Here is a 23,711-nt window from a genome sequence, read left to right on the forward strand (position 1 = left end):
TCATGTGGTGGAGTGGATGGGCCCTGGGCAGCGTGCAGCATGTATGGTGGGCTATGTGTGTGCTAATGGGGATGGGAAGGGGCATGGTGGGTCATGAGTGTTACAGGCAGGACGGTCGGACTAATACCTTTCCCTGTGTCTATTTTCCTGCAGGTCAGCGCCCATCAAAAGAAGGGTATATGGCGTGCCATCGCCAAAGACGTGCAGACCCTGGGGGTCTACGGCAGGCAGAGCACCCACTGTCGGAAACGGTGGGAGGACCTGAGATGTTGGGCATGGAAGACGGCGGATGCCCAGATGGGGATGGCCTCCCAATGAGGAAGGGGTGTCGGTTAAACCCTGACCCCCCTGCTGGCCGCATACTGGCAGTGACCTATCCGGAGCTAGATGGGTGCTTGGTGGCATCACAGCAGCCACAAGGGGGCGAGTACAGTGCCCTAATATACAACTTGCGCCTGGTGGGGTGGTATCCAGGTGGGAGGTGTGGGCCCTGAGGGTTCCCCTAGCCCAGGCCTGGCATTGCAGGGTAGGTCCCATGTTGGGCAGGGTTCTGATGCAAAAATACTCCAACCAAGCTACTAGGCATCCACTACTAGGCAGGGGTCTGTGGGTCTCAGGTATGCTGCAATTGGCATTAGGTGACCCTATCTATGGGCTGATGACTAGCATTGTGACTGGTAGTGCTATTGGGCAGTCAACCATTGTGAATTCCATCCAGGGGCTGTCAGCCCAAATGCAACAGAAAAATGCATTCCTGGAGGGCATACACACTGGCTTGGTGGCCCAACATAGATCAATCCAGGCTCTGGCCTCCTCTATGATGGCAGCCATTGTCCCTGTTTCCACCCTCCCCCTTCAACTTCCTCTACCCCATCCCGTTTGCCTCAACCCCAACCTATCCCAAGCACACAGGCAAGCATGCACCCAGAACAACACACAAGAGTTGACAAGGCAAACACAAGCACCACACTTCATCCCACAGGCACTCACACAAACACCATCCAGAATCAGACATACCAACATTGACTGCCTCCACTGTGGTCCCGTCCTCCTCGTCATCCACCTCCCTCCCAGTTGCGCCTACACTCACACCTACCTGCACTACATCATCATCCACTACCACCATCACCAGTACACCTATCAGTACACACCCCTCACTGGCAGTCACCACCCCCACATAAATGCACACATCCCCTGTGTCCTCTCCCACTGTGTCTGTGCCCCCTCCTCCCAAAGTACACAAACGCAAGCACTCAGGCACCCAACAGCCATCCACCTCACAACAGCATCCAGCCCATGCACCTTCACCCAAACACAGCAGACTCACACCTCCTACGACCACTCCCTCTTCCTCCACTCCCAAACTATATCCCTCTTCCTGCCCCAATGTCTCAAAGAAGCTGTACCTCGCCAACATTGACCTCTTCTCTACCCCTTCCCCACATCCCTCAAGTCAGGCCATGGTGGTCAAAACCCAGGCAAGCACCTCAGCCACCCAGTCCACAGGCACAGTAGTGTCCCCAACTACTCCAGGTGGGAAAGGATCCCGGCCACCAGCCAGCCAGACGGACAGGGTGCCAGCCCCCCAAGTGCGTCAAGGAAGGTCAAGGAGTCAAGCCCCAAGTGCGTCAAGGAAGGGCAAGGAGTCAGTCCCCGCTACAGGAAGGAAGGTCAAGGAGGCATCCCCAACTGCAGGAAGGAAGGGCAAGGAGGCATCCCCAGCTGCAGGAAGGAAGGGCAAGGAGGCATACCCAGCTGCAGAAAGGAAGGGCAAGGAGGCAGCCCCAGCTGCAGGAAGGAAGGGCAAGGAGGCAGCCCCGTCTTCTGGACAGAAGGGTAAGGAGGCAGCCCCAGCTGCAGGAAGGCGGGGAAAGGGGCCTGCAACAGCAGGCAGCAGAGACAAGAGCCGTGGTGCAGTGACTCAGTTGGAGCCCCACCACCAACCAAGGTGGTGCAGCCATCCGAGGCTTCAGGGGAAGGGCTGAAGCCTACCCCGACCACTGCCAGCACCGCCACCAGCAGCAGCAGCCCCAGTGGGAAGCCATCCGAGGCTGCAGTGGAAGGGCTGGAGCCTCCCCACATCACTGTCAGCACCGTCACCAGCAGCAGCGGCCCCAGTGGCCAGCCATCTGAGGCTGCAGGAGAAGGGCTGGAGACTCCTCCCACCACTGCCAGCACCGCCACCAGCACCGCCACCAGCAGCAGCAGCCCCAGTGGGCAGCCATCCGAGGCTTCAGGGGAAGGGCTTGAGCCTCCCCCCACTACTGCCAAATCCACCATTAGCAGCACCACTACCATCACTGAGCAGCCGTCACCGCCGGCGGGCAGTGTGTAGTCCTGCATCTATGGGCTGTTGTGCGGCCTGGCCCCTGCAAATCCTGTGGGTCTGACTCCCAGGGGAGAGACTGTGACCTTGCACTCCCCAAGATCAGCATCACTGGCAACAATGCCCCCTCCAGAACCAGTGGAAGAAGCCATCCACTCACCACATCCTCCACAGGATGAAGATCACTGGGCACAACGCCCCCTCCAGAACCTGTGGAGAAAACATCCACTCACCCCATCCTCCACAGGATGAAGATCACTGGGCACAATGCCCCCTCCAGAACCAGTGGAAGAAGCCTGTGGCCTTGCACTCCCCAGGACAGCGCACAGGGCATGTTGCCTCCTCCAGAGCCAATGGGTAAGTCTCCCACTTGAGAGACTGTGGCCTTCCACTCCCCAGGACAGAGGAATGTTGTGCAATGAGAATGGCATTCTTGTAGCACAAGGGGCAACATGTGTTCGCATGGAATTGTGTGTATTAGGAATTGGAATGGCTGGCCACATATTCATTGATAGGTCTCAGAGCAGCTGTTTATGTGCATACCATGCCTGTTGACAACTACTTTGTCACAGTACTATTGACAGCACTGTGTGCCACACATAGTTTACACTTACTCACATGATGGTACAGATGTAGGTTATATCTTTAGAGGTCTCTAGGGGGTTATGTAGGAGACACATGCACCACAGGTGCCTCACTACCCTTCAGATATATCTTGAGACTGTACTACTGCAAGGGCCCATATTGTGCTGGACAACAGTCAGTAGTGTACACAATTAGGAGAGAACTCAGCTACAGATGGTTGTGAGAAAAGTCCATGCTTTTTCCCAAGCCAAACCTCAGAAGTATTCACAACGTGGTCCTGCCTGATGAATAGCCGTCATCCCAGTGACATGTACAGGATACCATAGATGGCTGTTAGGAAATAGTCATACACGAGAAGTAAGTAATTGTTGAGGAATGTGTGGTGGAATGTATGTGTTAATTGTATATGCAGTATACATAAAATGTCTGTTCAACCTCCACCCAATGGTGAATCTGATGCTTGATCCCCCTCTTTTTTCAACTGCCAATATGGCACCAGAACAAAGGCATGCATTCCACAAAAGTGCAGAACGCTACTGGAACATTATAGAGGTGGATGCTGGCTACCACAGAATGGGAAGGAGGTTCCGCAAGGAAAAAGGCGACACAGGAATGGTGAGCGTTTGCACATGGGGGACCTCCACAGCAGCAGTAGCCAAAAAAAGGACAGTGTTGGGATGACATCAGGGGTGCAGGGGACCTCTGCAGGTCCAAGCCCCTCCACGTCAGCTGCACCTGTCAGGAGCCAGGCACCTGTTCAGCCACCTGTTGCAGTAGTAAGCAGCCAATTTGAACTAGACATGAAACGGGACATGGCCAAAATATTAGCCAGACTGGACAAATTGGAGGAGGAGAGTGCTGACAACAGGAGGATGTTGCGGTACATCAAGAAAAATCTAAAGAAAATGAAAAAATGAACTCATCTTGTTCAACCACCTCCCAGTTCCATCCCCTCCCTTTTACTGTTGTACATAGTTTTAGATTAGGTTTTAGTAATAGGTTAGTGTACAGTAGGCATAGGTTAGTTTAAGTACAGTGGGGCAGTGGGTTTTTCTAAAACAAATATATTGGAGGGGGGTCGGGTAAGGGGTCATGTTGGGGTATTTGTGTATATATTTTTTATTTTTAACATACCAAAAAATATATACTTGTTTAGGCCATGTGTTGTCCTACGTGTATCTTGTCTCTTAAGGGGGTGGAAGGAAAATGTTTAGAGTGTGGTGTTACATGTGTAAGATAAGTTTAGAATAGGTAAGATAGATGTAGTTGTTAGTTAAGTCACTATAGGTTAGATTAGCATGGGGTAGTTTTTAGGTTAGTTGTAGGTATATGGTTGGTAGAAATTTTACAATAAATCCTGTTTCTATTAGACTCATTTTTTTGTAGGTTGATTGAGTGTCTGGGGGTTCTCATGAACGCACTGGCCAAATTGGAGGAATGCCCTAGGGTATGCTTACTGTCTTGATTTCTAAGGATTACTATGTGCATCCCCTGTGACCAAGGAGCCGTCAGATTGGCTGCTAAATAACGTCAACTAGTCCATACATTTGCCATCCACTGTTCCAGTCTTTCACAATGTGTATGTATACTTTATTTTGGACAGGTAAGTATGGAACTTCACCTGTCGTTGGTGGGGTCCTGCAGTTTCATTGTTGGCAAGTGTGGCACATCTGACAACAGGCAAAATTGGAACTGTATCCTGCAACACTGACATTATGACCATCACTAATAAGGTTAGCTTCTCCTGGACCACACAAATAAGTCGTACTGGTATTCCCATCTGGGTAAATTATCATTGACTTGATTCAGAGTCATACATGCCGTATGTCAACTTCAAAGGATATCTGTTCACTATTTTTATAGAATACTAAGTTGGTTGTAGCCAACAACACCATCATTCACCTTTCTCATGTTAGGATTCTAGTGTGTGGTTTTGTGTCTGACAGTCATGCACTCATGTACTGATATTCTGTACATATTGACATGGATTCACACAATGCATTCATTTAGCTGAGTAGATGGATCACAGTAAACGTAGAAATGCTATGTGTACAAGGTGCTTTATTTACTGGTCCAAGTGTATTTGTGAATTCTATACAATGTCCAGTTCACCTATCCCATGAGTGAACCTTAGTCATATGTAGCACAATCACAGTCCAAGGTTGAGGGACATGTCATGAGACATGGTTAGGAGTAGTGTGCATTAGTGAGGAGTTAACAAATTGCCAATTGGTAAGAAAGAGACAATGACAGTACATGAATGTGTGATGGAGCAATGAATGTTGGAGCCACGTTTGCCTGAACAACATGGTCGGAACAACGACCTTGTTGTTACCACAAATGCCTTTACCACGCATGCCTTAACAACAATTTTTCATTGTAAAGGCATGCCTCATAAAGGCATGTGTGGGACGGCATGCGTGGTTCCGGTATGTGACCCCCCACCTGCCCTAACGGCCAGAAGTATCCCACCCCTAAAAATAAATCTACCCCCACCCTCCACCACCACCACTAAACCGAAAACATCCTCAATCCCTCACCCCACCCATAAAGCTAAAACTACCCCGACCCGTCCCTAAAAACTAAAACAACCCCGACCCCCCCCGAAACTAATACTACACTGAACCCCCACCCCTGCCACTAAAACTAAAACAACCCCTACCCCCCAGCCCTACCCCTAAAACTACTCCCCACCCGTCCCTAAAAACTAAAGCAACCCCGGTCCCCCACCCCGTCCCTAAAACTCAAACAACCCCGACCCTAAGCACCAAACTACCACCTCTAAAAACGACCCCCAACCCTGCACCAGCTCCAATTACCTGACGCGTCCTCTCCCGATGCTGACTCCCTTTTTCTGTACCTTAACCACGCATGTGCGTTGTTCAGCACATGAGTGGTTAAGGCACAGAAAAACTAAGTATTTGTTCACGCAAGCGTGGTTCCGCTTGCTTTGTTCACGACTTCGTTGTTCCGGAGTCGCGCTTCTGGGTGTTTCCCACAGTACATAGCAGACAAGTCAACTATGGTTGGGTGAACACTGGCATGAGCTTAAGCCCAGAACCAAGGAGAAACTGTCCATGTGGCACAGACTGGTGCTACCCAGTGCTTTTCCTTCTGAATGTTTTCCTTCTACATCTTCATCCTCTCATGTGTGTGGTGCCTCCTTTGCCATGGCTGGTGCTGTTGTAGAAGTAGAGGGGGCCACACACACTTCAGGGGATAGAGATGTGGAGTTAAAGGTCCCGGCAGCTGCCATTTGTGGGAATACATAAGGCATCACTGCATCAAGGAGGAATTGCTGATTTTTCAACACCGCAGCAACATCACAAAGGTAGGCAGCCATGTTTTCCCTGAGGGAGGCCACTTCCCACTGTATGGGCTTCAGGGTATTCTGCATAGCCCCCTGCCTATTGTCTGTTATCCTGCTGCCAGTTTGGAAGGGCAATTGTTATAGCCTCTGCCTCATGACAGCAGCTATGTCAGCCAGAGACTGCTGGAGTCCACACAGTGGGTAGTGAGTGCCTCTGATGGCAGCTGAGTTGTCCTTATTTGGACTGAGGCACGTCCGCACTCCCTCTAGGCTGCCCGCCATGGTCTCCATCCCCATCCACACCCACTTGGCCAGCTCCCGCTGGACTTCTATCACTGTCCTCTGAAAGGTGATCTCTGGGTCCTCAGAGTCCAGGGCTGTGTGAGTACTGGCTGGTGGCGTGTGTTGGTAGCTGGATGGTTCATGTGGAGACCCTGCAATGCTGTGTGTCCTCCCTGCGACTAGAGGTGGTGTATGGAGGGATCCTAGAACATCCTTGAGAGTCTGTTCATTGATGGTTGGCAGCTGGTCATCTATATCATCTGTAAAATCCAGGACAGGCAGCGCGTCAGGAGGTAAGCCATCATCCTCTGTAATGAGATAGAGTAAAGTCAATCTTAGATTGTTCTGGCTGTTGACATGGCACATCATTTATTTGCCACTGGAGCTCAATGACATGTTACTGACCCAAGGTTGTAGTTGTACTTAGGTGTAGCATTGTGCATCAGACATGGGTCAAGCTCGCAAGGTGTTTTGGGGCATGTGTGGGCCCCCAAGGGCATCCGGGGTGTCACTTCAGGTGAGGCTCAGGTGGCGCAATGCCCTGCACCGTATTTACAAGGTGGCATATGCCTGAACACCACCTTGTATATATGGCCCCTTCACACGCAGCACCTTGCATGGAAGGTATGTGCAGTGAGTGTTGCTGTGGGCGTCCCACAGCAACATCCATTGCATTTTGTCACTGCCTCAGATTTACGACTTTTCGTAAACCAGAAGCTGCGCCAAAATCTAACGCCAGACCAGAGATGACGTTAGTATGGGATAACTAGGAGTGAGGCTTACATTTCTACTAGTTTTTTTGCTTTTTTCTAAGTGTGCTGCATTCTGCAGCACACATAGTAAGAGCAAATCACCCTTTAAGGGACTCCACACTAAACCATCATTGCAAATACACCTAAACGACCTTAGTGATCATTGTTACCTCCAACAGGGAATAAGGGAATATTGGTTAAAAGAATGTATTGACCCAACATAGTCAAAAAATATAACCACCAATGGTATATTGTAGACTGTTGTAGGAGTCTGCTCCCGTCTTCTAGCAGTAGAATTTTTAATCTGTTGACAGACATCACATAATATCTGACCTGTATTTATAAGCATGGCCACCAGTAGCGTGGATGTATCATTGCTATGGTTGTATTTATCCCAGCATGAGCAAATGACAACCCCTCATGGGCTGCTTTGACTAAGTCTAATCTTGACAGTTTATTAGGATCCTCCCTCACACTCCGGGTACAGTAACCACAGGTGTGTTATCTGAATTGAGAATATAGGAGCATTTGAGACGAAAGACAGCTGGAGGGGTTACACTTTTCAATGTTGCCTGTGGCACTTTTAGTATATCTGTGTTGATATTCATTTGAGATCTAGACAAGACCGCTAATTTAACAGTCTGTACTGCCTCCATTGCAACTAAGTCAGTCACACAGTTCTCTTTGGTGTGAATCCCATCACACTGATGACCCAAAGAGTGCATCATATGGACCAGTGAACATTTCCCTTTCCCTAATTATTTGTTTCTTTTGAATCCTTGATTCTATTCTGGCACCAATGTTTCTACACTGTAACTTTGCACACAGAAGAATGCATAGGACACTGTTAGTGTGTGAACTGGCAGGTCAGCTTCTGCAAAGCAAGTACCAATTGATGAATTTCTGCATGTTGTGCAGTGATGTCACCTAGGTTTTTGGTGTGGGTGCGCTGGGGTGAATCTCGCTATCTTTCACTAAACCCTGCACTGCTGCACAGGCTGTGCAGAATTGTCCATGTATAACACATTGTGGTATGACTCAGTGGGTAAGGCCTTTGGAGTGAGACTAGCATTCTGGTATATTGTAGGAAAGCTTTTGTCTGAAGAGGCAGATCATACTGAAATTTAAATCCACTGCACCCATCTTAGGTGCAGAACTCAAGTATTAGGAGGTATGGGCTAGTAATAACTAATCACTGACACAGAATAATAACACTCAATAAATGATTGCCTAGACAGTACTTTTCTCTAGAAAAAGAAGAAGTGCATTTGTTGTGCGCATACTACTAAATACTAAGCAGTAATTTACACATATACATTGACAGATGGAACATACTGTAGTTGATATTGTGTAATCGCTGGTGACCTCCCAGAGGGGTCACCCAAACCTATCCAGTGATTTTGAATAGTTATTTTGTCATACAACACATTTTTTGGCATGAGTCATTGTCATTACTGCGATAATGCAGAACTAATAAAAAATGCGCTATCACTATGAAAACACAAAAACATTTATCAGGAATAAACCTTGTGGTTGTGGATTCTTTCATATATTTGGCATTGAACTGTTATTGTCAAAACAACTCCTAGAGGGCTTAACAGTGAAGCAGAATTATGAAAAAGCATTGCATTGTAACCATACAAACAACCCCTAGAGGGAGTAACCACACAAAGAGTGCTTTTATACATTTTTAGTCAGAAATCTGCCTGGGGGATGAGGTACCTCTCCACCAGCTGAATAAAACAATACACTGCTCCTTCAAGCTATTCCCTGGGCCCTAGTTCATCCTGGGGGGATTTAATCAAACTGGGAATGGAGCCCCACACACTCCAAGGGAGGAAAAATAGATTAAAGGATGCCAAATATTAGAATACCATATCTCTGGCCCCATTGGGCCACCTGGGGCAATTCTGGTGGGCTCATTGAAGTCCTGGTGGCGAGCTCTATCCACCAAGGGCAGATGGAACAACCCTCCTCACCTCCAAAGCGGTCTTGTCCTTCAAATGCTGGTCTGGCTCTCTTGCCAGTAGTTCTTTGTGGCTTTGTCGGTGGGTGTAGAAAAGTCCAGGGCTTCTCCCAACTGGTCCTCAGGGGGTATAAGAGGGCCAGCATCACTGGCCCTTGCAGAGACCCACTGCTCCTGGGGTTAACTAGAGAGAGTCCTGGTCCTGAGTGGAGGGTGTTCCTCCTTCCAGCGCTCCATGGCAGTCTGAGGATCCAGCAATGAAGTGGATAGAAAGTCTATAGGCAAAAGAGAGCCTTCTCCTTGTGCAAGAGTTTATAAAGGGGAGAGGAAGGTTCCAGAAGACAGGCACCCCCCTAGCCAATCCTCGGGTTCCACATCACCTCTCTACCCCTACCCCAACCCTCCTGCAATGCTTGCTGGGACAATCCAAAATTACTCATTCAGGATTCAGTGGTCACATCAGCTACTGGGGTCTTAGCCCCACCCCTCGCTGACATCACTGCAAGGGACTTGCCAACTGGAATTTCAAATGGAGCACCCCAGTGAGTGGCTGTAGTTGCCTGAGCACTCTCCTTTGTTCAGTGGGCTTGGGCAGGCCCACCCCTGGTGTGACAGCTGGGTGACTGATACAGCTCATCCGCCCCACTCTTTTCCGCCTCAGGAGCTGGGAGAAGTACTGTTAATTGCTCCTTTTGTGTGGCAGCTGTTTTTGTTCCTGCTGCTGGAGAAAAGAGATTACTCAGCATGGAATACCTGAGCTAAGCTACGAAGACATGTAAACTCTGAATAATCCATTAGTTGTACAGTTAGCATTTTGGAAATTGCTAATTTGGTTTTCTCGTACAGGGTACACACCATTTCAAGACGTCAATGGTCTCTGTAGGCCAGGTGGAAGTAAAATTACATTCCAAGACAGTTCCGTCCCTATGTGTATAATGGAGTGTCACTATAGATAAAACAATAAAGCAGAATGACTTTCCCTAATGGTGTATACTACCCTCATGAGGCTTATCCCAGGTGACTACCTAATCCCGCAGAGTCTCCATTGCACCAGTCTAACTTTGCACTGTTACTGAGCTTTGCATGACAGTAGTGTTCTATATGCAGCCCGCACACGTGAGCACATGAATTCACGTGTAACCAGCCAAGTGCCCATTACCCTTGCGGTACCATTGCAGCCTTATCTTAAAAGGTGAACACTGATGGTAAACATGTGCAGTCTGTTTGCCATGTGATTACTGTGGATGAGACACTGGTAGTGAGAATCACCCACAGTAAAAAGTAAAAAAACTGGGTGATCAGAAAAGCAAAAAACCCAGTGCCACACTAGGTTTGTCTTGTTATCCCTAGTCTGGAAATATTTTGTCTCTAACATGTCTGCTTTTAGTGCACACAAGATATCAGTGTGTTTGCTCATCCATTGTTTTGCAGCACAAAATAAATGAAGTCATATAAGGGCTTCAATGGCCCAGCATTGACTGTGAAGTAAGTCCATCTGAGGTTAAGGAAGCCCAACAGGGATCATAACTTTTTCATGTGTATCAGGAGGCTCCAAGGTAGCACAATTCTAAGGAAATCAAATGCCAGTCCCTTGTCCTTATTGGATAATTCATATTCAATATAAGTCATTATCTGGTTGGCAATGTAGATTTCTTAAAGATAACCTTGTAACTATGTGATGTTATCCATCTATGGATCTATGCATGAACCTTGTAACTGTGTATGTATCTATGCATGAACCTTGTAACTGTGTATGAACCTTGTAACTGTGTGATGTTTTCCATCTATGAATCTATGGATCAACCCAGTCCACTCTTAGTGTGCAGCTAAATGATCACCTGAGAGATAGATGTCATCAATGTATGATAGCTCTTCTTGATCAGGTTCTAAGAACACAATTATGTGTACTTAGAACAAGCCAGGGTTGTTCGTATACCCCATAGACAATTATTTCAATGAGTACTGTATGCCTGAAACTGAAGTTGGTTGGATACTCACTTTCAGGTGCTATATTCTGACTGAAGAACCAACTGGAGGTGTCCTGGAATATTTTGTATTTTTCCGTGCAAGGTTTGTCATTAAGCCTGTGCTATGTGCGTTTTGAACTACACATGTTCATGTGTGTGTGTGTGTATGTGTTTAGAGGTCTATAATCTAAAACTATTCTATAGAATCTGTCTGATTTAGAGACAGGAAAAAGAGGCATGATCATCAGTGAAAGACAGGGTGCTATAATGCCCTGATATTGCAATTGATTTAGTACAGCTTTTATATCCTCCTTTGTTTCTGGCTTCAAGGGATATATTGTTTCTGGCTTCAAGGGATATTGAGTCTGTGCTTAGGGCTCACTGTATAAGGGAATGAAATGTGGAGGTAAGTGTTTATCCTACCCCACTCGGTTTCTGTATAATGCTAGCACTTGTATAACAGCCCACTAATTAGGGTAGTTTTTCGCTGATGTCTTCAAGCGCTGTGGAGGAAAAATCTACTCACATTTCCTCCTCCTCTCCCTGGGGAGCTTCCCTAATGAAAACGTGTGGTCAGTCGATTTTTGCTAATAATATGTCATAATCTTCAGATAAATGTGATTAGAAGGCTGCTTCAATTGTGGGCAGTATAACCCCTCAATATGTATGTCTAAAATGTAATTCCTATTGGGAGGATTTACATGTTTATCTGGAGTCTCATCCTTCATGTATTTATCAGTTGGACTTGCCACCAGAAACATCTGGACACTCTGAAGCACTATCATTATTTCTGCTGGACCCTTGACTCCTCGGGTAGGTCGCTTCCCCGCCGCTGCAGCTCTGCCTGCCCAGGGCCCTGCCACGCCTTTCTAAGGGTTGTTCAGGTATTTCAGGTACTTCTCTTGACTTTCCACTGTTTCCTGCCATTTCTTCTTTTGCTGTGCGCTTTCCACTGTTTCTTTCCATTTCTTCTTTTTCTGTGCGCTTTCCACTGTTTCTTTCCATGTCTTCTTTTTCTGTGCGCTTTCCACTGTTTCTTTAATTTTTTTTCTTTTGCTGTGCGCTTTCCCGCTTTCCCCACTTTTCCCGCTTTCCCCGCTTTTCCTGCTTTCCCCGCTTTTCCCGCTTTTCCCGCCGCTGCCACTCATGGGGCCCGCCCCCCCCTGCTCCCATTCGCTGTCCTCCCTCCCGCCTCCCAGCTGACCCCTCCTACCCCCCTTCCACCTTATGGCGGCCGCTGCGGAACAGAGACAGCGACCCTTGACCCTCGGGTAGGTCGCTTCCCCGCCGCTGCAGCTCCGCCTGCCCAGGCCCCTGCCACGCCTTTTTAAGGGTTGTTCAGGTATTTCAGGTACTTCTCTTGACTTTCCACTGTTTCCTGCCATTTCTTCTTTTGCTGTGCGCTTTCCACTGTTTCTTTCCATTTCTTCTTTTTCTGTGCGCTTTCCACTGTTTCTTTTCATTTCTTCTTTTTCTGTGCGCTTTCCACTGTTTCTTTGCATTTCTTCTTTTTCTGTGCACTTTCCACTGTTTCTTTCCATTTCTTCTTTTTCTGTGCGCTTTCCACTGTTTCTTTCCATGTCTTCTTTTTCTGTGCGCTTTCCACTGTTTCTTTAATTTTTTTTCTTTTGCTGTGCGCTTTCCCGCTTTCCCCGCTTTCCCTGCTTTTCACGCCGCTGCCACCCGTGCGGCCCCGCCCCCCCTGCTCCCATTCACTGTCCTCCCTCCCACCTCCCGCCTCCCAGCTGACCCCTCCTCCCCCCCTTCCCTCTTATGGCGGCCGCTGCGTGGCAGAGACAGCGACCCTTGACCCTCGGGTAGGTCGCTTCCCCGCCGCTGCAGCTCCGCCTGCCCAGGCCCCTGCCACGCCTTTCTAAGGGTTGTTCAGGTATTTAAGGTACTTCTCTTGACTTTCCACTGTTTCCTGCCATTTCTTCTTTTGCTGTGCGCTTTCCACTGTTTCTTTCCATTTCTTCTTTTTCTGTGCGCTTTCCACTGTTTCTTTCCATTTCTTCTTTTTCTGTGCGCTTTCCACTGTTTCTTTCCATTTCTTTCTTTTGCTGTGCCCTTTCCCGCTTTCCCCGCTTTTCCCGCTTTCCCCGCTTTTCCCGCCGCTGCCACCCATGCGGCTCCGCCCCCCCTGCTCTCATTCGCTGTCCTCCCTCCCACCTCCCGCCTCCCAGCTGCCCCCTCCTCCCCCCCTTCCCTCTTATGGCGGCCGCTGTGCGGCCGCGCTGCTGGCGCGCCAAAGGCAAGCCCGTCTGCGCCCGTCCATGCCTGGACCGCGCCCAGCACCAGAACCCCTGGCCCCCACTGCACTCCAAACACCCGACCAAGATACAACGCCGTCTCCCTCAATGCCCTCAACCCTGGACGAACAGCCACCTGCTACCAAGCCAGCCCTAAACGAACTCATGGACCCTTCACCTGTCAAGCCTGCAAGTACACATTCCACCAAGCCTGCAGACCTCCCACCGGCCCTCGCACCAACAACCACCCCATGTGCATCCTCCTCAACACACGCTCTGTCCACAAGCACGCCATCGAACTATGGGACCTCCTGGACACAACAGCACCAGACGTCGCCTTCATCACAGAAACCTGGATGAACGGCTCCTCGGCTCCTGACATCGCCATAGCCATCCCCGACGGCTACAAGATTGCCCGGAAGGACCGCATCAACCAAACCGGAGGAGGAATCGCCATCATCTACAGGAACTCCATCAACATCACGACCACCACCGAAGACACCCCCCTCGCCGCCGAACACGTACACTTCCAGATCCACACCGACCCCAGAACCACCCTCAGAGGAACTCTCGTCTACAGACCCCCGGGCCCACGCGCCCAATTCAGCGAAACCATCACAGATTTCATCAGACCTCACGCCCTAGCCTCACCAGACTACATCCTCCTCGGGGTCCTGAACATCCACCTGGAAAAAAACAACGACAACAACTCCGCCACCCTGCTCGACAACCTCGGACTCAAGCAACTGATGAACACCCCCACCAACACCGCTGGCCACACGCTCGACCCCATCTTCTCCGCCAGCAACCACATATCCTTCAGCCACTCCTCTGAACTACACTGGACCAACCATAGATGTGTCCACTTCACCTTCAAACAGGAGACCCACCACCATCGCACACAACAAATCCCCTGCAGACGCTGGAGCAGAATCTCCACAGAGCAGCTCCTCTCAACACTGAACCAAAACCCACCAGCCATCACCACTGACGCCAACAACGCAGCCCTCAGCCTCACACAGTGGCTCACCAACTGTGCCGAAAACCTCGCACCACTTAAAAGCCACCCAAGCGGGACCAGCATCAGGAAACCCCCATGGTTCATGGACGCCCTCAAAGAATCCAAGATATCCTGCCGTTCCCTCGAAAAAACCTGCCGCAGAGAACACACCACAGGAAACATGACAGCCCTCAAGATCGCCACCCGTGAACACCACCAGCTGATCCGCTCCACCAAAAGGACATCATTCAAAGAGCGACTAGACAACAGCACCCACAACAGCAAAGAACTCTTCAACATCGTCAAAGAGCTCTCCAACCCTAGCGCCAGCTCCAACGTCATCACGCCCTCACAAGAACTCTGCAACTCCCTCGCTACGTTCTTCCACCGAAAGATAGCAGACCTACAGGACAGCTTCGGACCCCAGACCCCGCCGCCCACCACCGAACCAACAGCCCCCACCACTACACTCAACGCCTGGACCCCCATCAGCTCTGAGGAGACCAGAATCACCATGAACACCATCCACTCCGGCTCCCCCTCGGACCCGTGCCCCCATCACATCTTCAACAAAGCCGACTCCGTCATTGCCCCCTATCTCCGGAGCATCATCAACAGCTCGTTCTCATCTGCCACCTTCCCCGAGAGCTGGAAACACGCAGAAGTCAATGCCCTCCTGAAAAAACCCACGGCTGACCCCAATGACCTGAAGAACTTCCGCCCCATCTCTCTTCTCCCCTTCACGGCCAAGGTCATCGAGAAGACCGTCAACAAGCAGCTGACCAATTTTCTTGAAGCTAACAACTCGCTCGACCCTTCCCAATCAGGATTTCGGGCCAACCACAGCACAGAAACCGCCCTCATCGCAGTCACCGACGACATCAGAACTCTGATGGACAACGGAGAAACAACCGCCCTCATCATCCTGGACCTCTCGGCTGCCTTCGACACCGTGTGCTATCGCACCCTAATAACCTGCCTCCGCACCACTGGAATCCTAGGACAGGCCCTTGACTGGATCATCTCATTCCTTTCCGACAGAACCCAGAGAGTCCACCTCCCTCCCTTCCACTCAGAACCCACAGAGATCATCTGCGGCGTACCCCAAGGTTCCTCGCTCAGCCCAACCCTCTTCAATATCTACATGAGCCCCCTCGCCGACATCGCACGCAAACACAACATCAACATCAACATCATCTCCTACTCCGACGACACCCAGCTGATACTCTCCCTCACCAAAGACCCAACCACCGCCAAAATCATCCTACAGGAAGGAATGAAAGACGTCGCGGAATGGATGAAGCTCAGCCGCCTAAAGCTGAACTCAGACAAGACGGAGGTCCTCATCCTCGGACAATCCCCTTCCGCCTGGGACGACTCCTGGTGGCCCACGGCTCTGTGCAGCGCACCAACCCCCTCAGACCATGCACGCAACCTCGGATTCATCCTGGACCCCCTCCTCACTATGACCAAGCAAGTTAACCCCGTCTCGTCATCTTGCTTCAACACCCTACGCATGCTCCAAAAAAATCTTCCGATGGATCCCCGCCGAAACCAGAAAGACAGTTACCCATGCCCTCGTCACAAGCCGTCTTGACTACGGAAACACCATATACGCAGGGACCACCGCAAAACTACAGAAACGTCTTCAACGCATACAGAACGCCTCCGCACGCCTCATCCTCGACATCCCTCGCCACAGCCACATATCCACCCACCTGAAACACCTGCACTGGCTCCCCATCAACAAGAGGATCACCTTCATCTCCTCACCCACGCACACAAAGGTCTCCACAACATGGGCCCCGAATACCTCAACCGCCGCCTCTCGTTCTACACGCCCACCCGTCAGCTTCTCTCAGCCAGCCTCGCCCTCGCCACCATCCCACGTATCCGCAGAACCACCGCAGGAGGAAGATCATTCACCTACCTGGCAGCCAAAGCATGGAACTCCCTCCCCGCCCACCTAAGAATCACCCAGGACCATCTCGCCTTCAGGAAGCGCCTCAAGACATGGCTTTTCGAGCAGCAGTAACCTACCCACCCCCCTCCCCAGCGCCTTGAGACCCTCTCGGGTGAGTAGCGCGCTCTATAAATGCATTGATTGATTGATTGAGAAGAATCTTGCTGAAGTTCCATTCCTCAGAAGTATCTGTAGCTAATATTGCATGTTCGTACAAGGTTCTCCTACTTTCTTCTATTTAAACTGAGTTTTAGAGTTTGAACCTTTCTCTTCACCCTTCATTCTCACTCACTTTCTCATCTCATTCCACCCTTCGGCCTATATTCTTCTTTTCTTTGGTACTTGGTCTGACCCCCTCTCTCTATTCTTTTATTGTCAGAGTCCTAAAGAGAATGGGAAGAGTGGCCATCCGAATACTGATAACATTCTGGCTTTTTGATTTTATCGCAGTTCCTTAAATTATATTCACCCAAGCTGGGCTCCTGAGTTACTGGAGATCCAGTCCATCTTGTATCTCTCCTGCTCTGTTTCGTCTTACCTTCCATTATAGATTTTCCTTACTTGAACCCTACATTTTTCTTTTAGGTTTTAAATGTGGTTTGATGTCTCATGTACTCAAGTTATCAAGGGAAAAAGAGGCATAAACTTCCAAAATGATTCTCAGTTATTCTATTCACAATCTTGAACTGGAACTGCTGCAAGCCTTTGACATAAGGCCAAAGCCAATGCTTTTCCCTTAATGCTGTTTAGGATTATTAAGGAAACTGTTGAGAAGTTCCTCATTAACTTCATACCTAGGTCCAGAACCAGTGCAGTCCCATGCTCATTTTCTTGTTTTAATACCTCAGAGACAACTGCTGGCAAAGGTGTGATGAGTGTGTTAGTGTAAATGCATACACATATATTTCTCCAGGTGTTGCACTCTTCTTCGAGTGGCACCATTCCGAGGGGAAGACAAAGTCAGTATTTTATGGTTATGTTGGGGTGTCATGTGAGGGTAAACCACTTCTAACTGGTTGGTCTTGTGAGCAATCCAGAAGGCAAATTCATTGTGTTCATTGTCTGTGGAACGATTGCTGGAATGGCATCCTTCCCCTGTACTAGTGGTCCTGCTAGAGTTCATGGTTCGTAATCCATATTGTATGAGTTTCTTCCATAAGGAGGCAGTATAATTTAAGATCCATATGGCATCAGCAATTGTTAGGGTCTCAGGACATGGATAGGGTATATATATCTATCTAATGCTAGCCATGCTGCCCGTTCACTAATCAGGTATTCCAACATAACATTCCTCTGTGTGTGTGTGTGGGTGTGTGTGCGTGTGTGTGGGGGAAGGGGTAAATCACCAGGCAAACCAATTTGGAACTCTTGGAAAGTTAAAAGGATTTCCAGATACTGGTGGTTGGGGTTAGTAAGCCTGAAGCTACACTAAGGCACTGCCGATAGCAGTGCCTTAAGCCTCAAACACCACCCATGAGTAAAATGTTTTAATGGCATACTCTGCATGTGCAGCTATTTCAAATGTAACTGCCCCCTGCCCCGCATTGGGGACACCTCTATTCTTCAGATGTTCTGTGACTGCCTCTCAGTAATTTACTCGTATCACAACTGGAGCCTCCATTTTATTTGTACGAATTCAATAAACATGAGATTCAAAACACAAAGAAAACCACTGATAGGGAATAATCTTTTAAGAGTCAGGCTTGACAAACGTACTGTAATTAAGGGTGGGCGGTAAACTCTGCTCTGCCAGCAGAGGTCACAGAGTTTTGCCACTTTAGTTACTGAAAGTCTTTTTGTATAATTTGCAGACTATTCGTGCTACGACCGAACAATATAAATAAAAAGCTACTTGGGATACATAGAAGTATACTTCTACATGGGGTGAGTACAACGTTTGACAGACTTCCTTCTCTCAAAAAAACTGGCAATAGATTTCCACTTGAAAAAGTATTTAGTTACACAAGTGCACTATAGAGGGTTCATACATTTTTGGAATACTTTTTAGGCAGCATGTAACACACTTTTAAACACCTTTGTGGTGTTATGGATTACACAGAGCATTTAGCTTGTAACTATTTTTATAATTTTCCCACTTGATTTTTTCACTTGGTGATGGTTTTATGGTAATAGGTGTTCAGGTCCAAGATTATGTGTCATGTTGTGACATTATTGTTTGTATTTATTAGGTTTGGCTCTCTTCACTAGTCCTGAGGAGGCCCATATGTGAAGGGGCAGAAACGCGTTGACTTTCTACACATTGAGAGGTTGCAGGGAAGATTGAATTTGCCCTTTAAGGACTTTGTATCACATCCCCCCTTGAATAGGGATGGAAATAAGTATGATTTAGGACTGTGACAGACTAGGCAACCATCCCACACATGTGGATTCCTGGTATAGTTATTAGTGATTACCACATGGATTTTTGAATAAGAAGAGGAATGTTGGACCAATCATTTATGTCTAGTGCTGAACATTTTATGTATATGTTGTATAATGTCTACATATAAAACATTTTTGTGTATATCTTTTTGTTTATTGTTGTAGTTTCTCCTAATTGTTGGGAGTAACAAATATGATAAGACTAAAGAGTAATTAAATTGCATGCTCAATGATAGATTCATTTCTTCATTGAATGTGAATCATAAATGTATATTCTTTCCTACTATTGGACCAATTGCTTTAGACATTTTGAAGTGCAGAGTTCGTCAAAAATTCCACCAACCACTGCGTGGCGGATTTGACCGTACTAACCCCTATCAGACACCTACTGCAATGAACGCTCAGCTCTTCAATGCACACTAGATCAAAGAAAACCAGTCAGCATGTGGCTGAGGTATCACTTCTGGGTAAGATTACCTCTTCTGGGCGGCGGGACAGTCTCTTTGGGAAAGACTGGGACACCATTTTAGGGATGTCTGTTTTTAAATGCCCTTATGAAATGCTTTGCATATTTAGTCCCACGGAGATTATAAAGTGATTCACCCAGAATCGCAGGATGGAGCCACTCCTGCACACACAAAAAACCAAGCCCAGAGCACCAGCTATTTGAAGTCTGCAGGGGCCCACCCTTCACCAGGGAAGCACACAGCAGCCCCGCAGGTAAGGATTCAACCAGAAAATCACACAGGGGGTGGTTTTTAGGGGAAATTGGTGCTCAGAATCATGCAATCCTTAGTAACAATAATTATAATTGTGATCCAAATCTCTTATGAGACGGTGCTCTTAAGGAGGAAGACACCAACAACCCCGAAACATTAACAATCAATGACTGTCAACAGCAGCAAAATTACGCTAAGGCACAAGCCTAGACATTAATCTGAGACATTAGTTTTCTTTTATGAGTAGTTCATATGTAGAATGATATTTATTTCACGTTAAATGTCCAATTCCATCATCTTGTAACATTCAGATTGCAAATTCAAATTCCAGTTCTTCAATTCAATTCAGCCAACACATGTTTTATCTTGGGAAGTGTCCCACTGACTTCAACAGGACTGAAAATATTATTTTCACAATTTAGTAATATCGTGCATTACTATAAGTAATCATTTATCTTCCAATCACCAATCACAGTGTACGTGGAAACCAAACATAGGAAAAAAAAATTGTCAATAAATATTCATGGATCAGTGTACATAGTCATATGTATGAATCCACTGGTCCATAGTAAGTCATCCGTGTGAACACCACTCTGGTTAACACATGTAAATATAAACCTCTACATAGAACAAGCTTATATAAATCCAGAATCTTTGCTTTAGAACAAATTCAACAAAATATTCCCAGTAAAACAAGTGTAGTTACAAAAACGCTCATGCACACACATATAAACCAAATACCACCACTATAGACTATTTACACTGAGACCAAGGCACTCGTAAATAAATTAATGACTATATGGTCAGTAATTTCTAATTCTCAAATTCATAATTTCAATAATCCAATTCACATGAGACATATATGTGAACAGAAATCCGGTGGAGTCCTTGAAGTGAAGAATTCATCTTTAATGAGAAACGGAAACAGCCAACACGTGTTTCGTCATGGGAGTGAATACTCCCCGTGACTTTCTCAAGGCTGCAAAGAATATCAAACATATAAGATATACATATAGGGGGGTCGGCGGGAGCACCGCCGACAGACCGGCGGTGCCCCGCAGGGCATTCTGACCGCGGCGCTTTGGCCGCGGTCAGTGCAGGAAAACCGGCGGTCTCCCGCCGGTTTTCCGCTGCCCCTTGGAATCCTCCAAGGCGGCGCAGCTTGCTGCGCCGCCGAGGGGATTCCGACCCCCCCTACCGCCATCCAGTTCCTGGCGGTCCGCCCGCCGGGAACCGGATGGCGGTAGGGGGGGTCGCGGGGCCCCTGGGGGCCCCTGCAGTGCCCATGTCACTGGCATGGGCACTGCAGGGGCCCCCATAAGAGGGCCCCTAAATGTATTTCACTGTCTGCTGCGCAGACAGTGAAATACGCGACGGGTGCAACTGCACCCGTCGCACAGCTTCCACTCCGCCGGCTCGATTCCGAGCCGGCTTCATCGTGGAAGCCTCTTTCCCGCTGGGCTGGCGGGCGGCCTGAAGGCGGCCGCCCGCCAGCCCAGCGGGAATGTCAGAATTACCGCCGCGGTCTTTCGACCGCGGAACGGTAACCTGACGGCGGGACTTTGGCGGGCGGCCTCCGCCGCCCGCCAAGGTCAGGATGAGGGCCATAGTATACAAACATAAAACAAAACATACATTAAACATGATACACAGAACTTGCTTACATCAATATCACATAACAACCCATAATACCATAATTAACACGTTTACCAAAGAAATCTAAAATTCTGATTATACAACCCAATGTGTCAATAATGTAACAGTAACCCCAAAATCAGCCCCACCTAGTTTGGAAATGAAAGGGAGGAACCAAGGCACAACCCGCGAGGAGAATAAAGAATATAAATAGTACTAGATAGAAAACAATTCCCAAAAGACCTCTAAGCCTAGACCCACAACCGACCCTAAGAAAAAGGAAGTGCAATACTACCTAAATACTTCATAAATAAAAATAGTATCACCACGCAAACCCAATGTGTGCAAAAATCCCAAATATAACCAACGTGACCTAAGGTAAAGCAAACCATACCTAAATTGGGTATAGCACGGGAACCCTTAGTGTCCCGGAATTCATAACAAATAAATGGATCCAACTCTGTTGACACAATAAATAGTTTGTCAATAACAGAGCTCAAAATAAAACAGTGAAATAATAAATAAGATTATAAAACACCCTGTGGATTCACCCAAGGTTAATCACAAAACACCTACCGAACGTTGACCACGTGTATGTGGGTCCGTGCAGAGTAAAGGTGTGTAAATGACACCTAAAGCAATAAAATTAACACAATTTTAAACGTTGAGAATTTGTATCCCGTAATATCAGTCAAAACATCTAACTGCGCTAACAGCGCATAAAACAATCTGCAGCCCCCACTCACCTCTCGTCCCGATATGACTAGTGTATGAAAACGGAGCTCGAGTACATGGCTCCGAAAAACGAGTGGCGAGACATATATTGGTCCGCCATCTTTAAAAGAGCAGGGTGACTGATATCAGATCTCGCGAGCAGAGAAAAAATCCATAACGCGCATTCGATTGACTCGAGCGTAAAGGAAACGTTTAGAGAAAAAGGAAAAAGGAAATGAAAAACAGGCACCATCTTTGAGAAGTGAAAAAAATGAAAATCCGTTCGTAACCCACGTATTTACTAATCCCAGAATAACCCAACCTAAATCTAAATATATAGAAGTATGCGAACCTCTTTATGGGTTGTTGGGAGCGCTTTCTTTCCCTTAATGTTTCTTCCCATTAGTATATTATATCACCACTATAGATTAACCATAAATGCTTATACAAAAAACAGTAACATTCTCATTTCCAATGGGCAATACCTCTTTATTTTGAAGTCCCAAAACAGTATAAGAATCGAGTATCTCCCATTACTTAGGCGGTCATTCTGACTCTGGTGGGCGGCAGTTGCCGCCCGCCAGGCGGGAACCGCCATTTGCCCGCTACGCGGTCAAAAGACCGCTGCCGGCATTTCAACCTTCCCGCTGGGCCGGCGGGCGCTAACCATGTTAGCGCCCGCCGGCCCAGCGGGAAGAAGGCCTGCAACACAGAAGCGGGCTCCGGATGGAGCCGGCGGTGTTGCGGGCGTGCGACGGGTGCAGTTGCACCCGTCGCGCTTTTCACTGTCTGCTAAGCAGACAGTGAAAAGCTTCATGGGGCCCTGTTAGGGGGACCCTGCACTGCCCATGCCAGTGGCATGGGCAGTGCAGGGGCCCCCAGGGGCCCCAGGACACCCGTTCCCGCCAGCCTCTTCCTGGCGGTGAAAACCGCCAGAAACAGGCTGGCGGGAAGGGGGTCAGAATCCCCAGGGCAGCGCTGCTTGCAGCGCTGCCCTGGCGGATTCGCCCAGCCGGGGGAAAAACGGCGGGAAACCGCCGGCCCCGTTTTCTGACCGCGGCGGTCAGAAATGGCTTGGAAGCACCGCCAGCCTGTTGGCGGTGCTTCCATCATTCGCGACCGCCAGGGTCAGAATGACCCCCTTAGTTCCTTATATCTCAGAATTTATGCAAAATTTCTGTCAAAATAAGTAAATGATCTTAATCCCTCGTTGAATAGGGCTTGAATAAACAAGGGTTGACCAACAAATATGAAAACATACCCCTGGATTTAATAACTTTCACAATCCACCAGATAATAATCTGAATCATTAGGAACTGTATCTGCAAGCTCAACATTGCTAGTTCATGTGTCACATTTTAAAGAAGATGCCCCCTAATTCCACTCATAAGGAAGCGTTACTAACGTAACAGCATATCGCCTAACCACCAGTTACCTGCTGCAGAAATTCGTATAGCTCCCCATTGATAATCACAACATTTGCATATTAAGATAATATTATCTCCCCACAAACGTCACTAACTGAATTTCTTAGTAACCTATCAAAAAAACAAAAAAACAAAAAAAACAGAAAACACCATACCATAATCTCCTAACTCACGATAGTATCATAAAATATGTGCCTACCAGTGAACTCTTATCCACGAGAACGCGCTGCGAGTATGCTTTCCACAATACACCATAAATATGATAGTGATATCATCAAAACAGCTTTAAACTTAACTATCCTCCTCAAGATAACCTAATGTTGACTCCTAATCCCATCTGCATAATGAGGAAAAATGAAAAGAAATTAATAACTACCTCCGTAATTGAGTAAATTCACCAATACTATTATGAGCCAACCGCTCTCTCCGTGTCC

The 23,711-nt window shown here is 47.9% G+C and overlaps 1 long non-coding RNA gene across 4 annotated transcripts in view; it reads right to left on the reverse strand.

Moving 5' to 3' along the window:
- The window catches only part of LOC138293471 (uncharacterized), a 305,721-nt gene extending 283,744 nt beyond the window's left edge, over window positions 1-21,977 (reverse strand). For 2 of the 4 annotated variants that reach the window (XR_011203016.1, XR_011203014.1), the window contains exons 1-2: window positions 21,883-21,977; window positions 21,713-21,768 (exon numbers count right to left, since the gene is read on the reverse strand). This is a non-coding gene — a long non-coding RNA (uncharacterized lncRNA). The remainder of the gene's footprint in view (window positions 1-21,712; window positions 21,769-21,882) is intronic. The other 2 variants (XR_011203013.1, XR_011203015.1) reach the window with 1 other exon arrangement.
- Window positions 21,978-23,711: the final 1,734 nt, after the last annotated feature.

The sequence above is a fragment of the Pleurodeles waltl genome, chromosome 4_2 (genome assembly GCF_031143425.1).
Source record: "Pleurodeles waltl isolate 20211129_DDA chromosome 4_2, aPleWal1.hap1.20221129, whole genome shotgun sequence".
Lineage (NCBI taxonomy): Eukaryota > Metazoa > Chordata > Amphibia > Caudata > Salamandridae > Pleurodeles > Pleurodeles waltl.